This window comes from Eschrichtius robustus, chromosome 9, assembly GCF_028021215.1.
Source record: "Eschrichtius robustus isolate mEscRob2 chromosome 9, mEscRob2.pri, whole genome shotgun sequence".
Classification (NCBI taxonomy): Eukaryota; Metazoa; Chordata; class Mammalia; order Artiodactyla; family Eschrichtiidae; genus Eschrichtius; species Eschrichtius robustus.
The window spans coordinates 125,269,566-125,273,300 of NC_090832.1; the positions used below are offsets into that span (position 1 = coordinate 125,269,566).

At 38.8% G+C, this 3,735-nt stretch overlaps 1 pseudogene; it reads left to right on the plus strand.

Moving 5' to 3' along the window:
- Positions 1 to 1,589: 1,589 nt before the first annotated feature.
- Positions 1,590 to 3,331, plus strand: LOC137769180 (tigger transposable element-derived protein 1-like; annotated as a pseudogene).
- The last annotated feature ends 404 nt before the right edge of the window (positions 3,332 to 3,735 follow it).

A 3,735-nucleotide genomic window follows, 5' to 3' on the forward strand; every position in this document is an offset into this window, starting at 1 on the left:
AGAGTCCGCATGCCACTAATAAGGAGCCCATGTGCCGCAACTAAGGAGGCAGTGAGCTGCAACTAAGGAGCAGCGAGCTACAACTAAGGAGTCTGCCTGCTGCGACTAAGACCTGGTGCAACCAAGTAAATAAATATTAAAAATATATATATTTCTAAAAAAAAGAAATTATTCACACAAATCTCTTATCTAATCTGCAGAATTTAGTCAAATTTCACTAATTATTCTACTAATGTCCTTGATAGCAAAAGAAAAAAGTCATTTTTTCCCATCCAGGGCCACACACTACATTTAGTTGCCATATATCTTTATCTTCTTACAGTTCCTCAATCTTTCTCTGTCCTCCACGACCCTGGCATTCAAGAAGTTCACAGGTCCTGAATTTGGTCTGCCTGATGTTTCCTCATGAGTAGATTTAGGTTATGCAGTTTTTGGAGAAATGTTATGTCCTTCTCAGTCCATGATGACGAGAGGCACGTGACACCTGTCTCATTATTAGTGATGTTTACTTTGATCACCTAGTTGAGGTGGCTCCTGCCAGTGTAAATCTATGTTTTTCTCTTTGTAATTAATAAATATATTCTGGGGAGCTACTCTGAGGCAACATAAATACCCTCTTTCTCATCAAGTTTTCACCTACTAGTTTTAGGTTGCTTTCTTGATTCTTGCCTGCAAGTATGATTACCGTGGTGGTTGCCAAATGATGATGTGTCTACTTTTTAATGTCTTTTAAGTTTTCCCTTTTCTCTCAGCAATATCAGATATTTCTGTTATTCTGGAAGTGCCATAATATTAACATAGCAGTGGCACTGCTTAATTGCATTCTCAGAGTTGATCAGATTCCAATCAGTCTAATTGGGTTGGTGTCATTCAGTACCTTCTGGGGCTTCCCTAATAGGACTGCCATCAAATAGATACCCGGAACATTGCTGGTTGGCATGTCTCTTCTGAGTTCACTAAAGATTTTCAACTGCTGTTTGACAGAATTAAGAACCTTGTAAACTCCCCCAATTTTCCTGAGTTTCAAAGTCCTTATCTCAGAAAAACAGTGAATTCCTGAGGTCCTTGAAGTGGTCATTGGTCCCCAGAAAGTCTTTAGACTAGCCACAGCTGTCATTTCTGAGGTTCGACTTATTGCACTTCATTTTATTGCGCTTTGCAGGTACCGCAATTTTTTTTTTTTTTTTTTTTTTTTACAAAATGAAGCTTGGTAGCAACTCTGCATGGAGCAAGTCTATCAGTGCCATTTTTCCAACAGCATTTGCTCACTTTGTGTCTTTGTGCCACTTTTGATAATTCTTGCAATATTTCAAACTTTTGCATCATTAGTATAGTTGTTACGGTGATCTGTGATCAGTGATCTTTGATGTTCCTACTGTAACTGTTTTGGGGCATCACAAACTACCCCCATATAAGACGGTGAACTTAATCGACAAGTGTTGTGTGTGTTCTGACTGCTCCACCGACTGGCCGTTCCCCCGTCTGTCTCCATCTCCTCAGGTCCCCCTACTCCTGAGATGCAATATTGAAATTAGGCCAATTACTAGTTCTATAATGACCTCTAAGTGTTCAAGTGAAGGGACGGTCATATGTCTCTCACTTTAAATCAAAAGCTAGAAACGATTAAGCTGAATGAGGAAGGCATGTTGAAAGCTGAGGTAGGCTGAAAGCTAGTCCTCCTGCACCAAAGAGTTAGCCAAGTTGTGAATGCAAAGGAGAAGTTCTTGAAGGAAATCAAAAGAGCTACTCCAGGGAACACATGAATGTTAAGAAAGCAAAACAGCCTTATTGCTGATATGGGGGAAGTTTTCACGGTCTGAATAGAAGATCAAACCAGCCACAACATTCCCTGAAGCCAAAGCCTAATCCAGAGCAAGGTCCTAACTCTCTTCAATTCTATGAAGGCTGAGAGAGGTGAGGAAGCTGCAGAAGAGAAGTTTAAAGCTAGCAGAGGTTGGTTCAGGAGGTTTAAGGAAAGCCTTAACATAAAGTCTTCATAACATAAATGTGCCAGGTGAAACAGCAAGTACTGATGTAGACGCTTCAGCAAGCTACAAAGAAGATCTAGCTAAAATAGTTGACAAAGATGGCTACACTAAACAGATTTTTCAGTGTAGACAAAACAGCCTTACATTGGAAGAAAATGCCATCTCAGATTTTCATAGCTAGAGAGGAGATGTCAATGCCTGGCTTCAAAGCTTCAAAGGATAGTCTGACTCTCTTGTTAGGGGCTAATGCAGCTGCTGACTTTAGGTTGGAGGCAGTGCTCATTAACCATTCAAAAAATTCCAGCGTCCTTAAGAATTATGCTAAATCTACTCCATCTGTGCTCCATAAATGGAACAAAACCTGTATGACAGCACATATGTTTACAACATGGTTTACTGAATATTTTAAACCCACTGTTGACACCTACTGCTCAGAAAAAAGATTCCTTTCAAAATATGACTGCTTATTGCCAATGTACCTGGTCACCCAAGAGCTCTGATGGAGATCTACCATGAGATTCATGTTGTTTTCATGCCTGCTAACACAACATCCATTCTGTAGTCCATGGATCAAGGAGCCATTTCAACTTTCAAGTATTATTTAAGAAATGCATTTCTTAAGGTTATAGCTGCCATAGATAGTGATTCCTCTGATGTCCCTGGTCAAAGTAAATTGAACACCTTCCGGAAAGAAGTCAACATTCTAGATGCCATAAGAACATGGGAAGAGGTCAAAATATCAGTATTAACAGGAGTTTGGAAGAAGTTAATTCCAGCCCTCATGAATGACTTTGAGGGGTTCAAGACTTCAGTGAAGGAAGTAATTGCAGCTGTGGTAGAAATAGCAAGAGAACTATTCAACAGAATTAGAAGCAGAGCCTGAAGATGTGACTGAGTTGCTGCCATCTCATGATAAAACTTTAATGGATGAAGAATTGTTTCTTATGGATGAGAAAAGAAAGTGGCATCATGAGATGGAATCTACTCCTGGTGAAGATGCTGAGAAGACTGTTAAAATGACAACAAAAGATTCAGAATACGACATAAACTTAGTTGATAAAGCAGCAGCAGGGTTTGAGAAGACTGACTCCAATTTTGAAAGAAGTTCTATTGTGGGTAAAATGCTATCAAACAGCACTGCATGCTACAGAGAAATTGTTCATAACAGGAAGAGTCCATCAATGTGACAAACTTCACTGTGGTCTTATTTTAAGAAACTGCCACGGCCACCCCAGCCTTCAGCAGCCACCGCCCTGATGATCAGTCAGCAGCCATCAACACTGGGGCAAGACCCTCCACCAGCAAAAAGATTACAACTCACTTAAGGCTCAGAAAATAGTTAGCATTTTTTTTTTTTTTTTTTACCAATAAAGTGTTTTATAATTAAGGTATTTACTTTCTTTTAGACATAATGCTATTGAACACTTAATAGAGTATAGTGTCAACATAACTTTTATACGCACTGAGAAACCAAAAAGTTTGTGTGATCTGCTTTATTGCAATATTCATTTTATTGTGGTGGTCTGGAACGGAACCAGCAATATCTCCAAGACTGACTCTTTTTGCTTTTAAGCCTATTGACTGGATTTTTGACCCTTTAGATGATTCATTTTTCAGTTTCAGGATTTCCATTTGATATTTTTTATAATATTTATTTTCCTGATAATATTTACTACCTTTTAATTCATTAAATGAGCACATTCTTGATACACTTGAACATAGGTTTAATGGGCTGCTTTAAAATCCT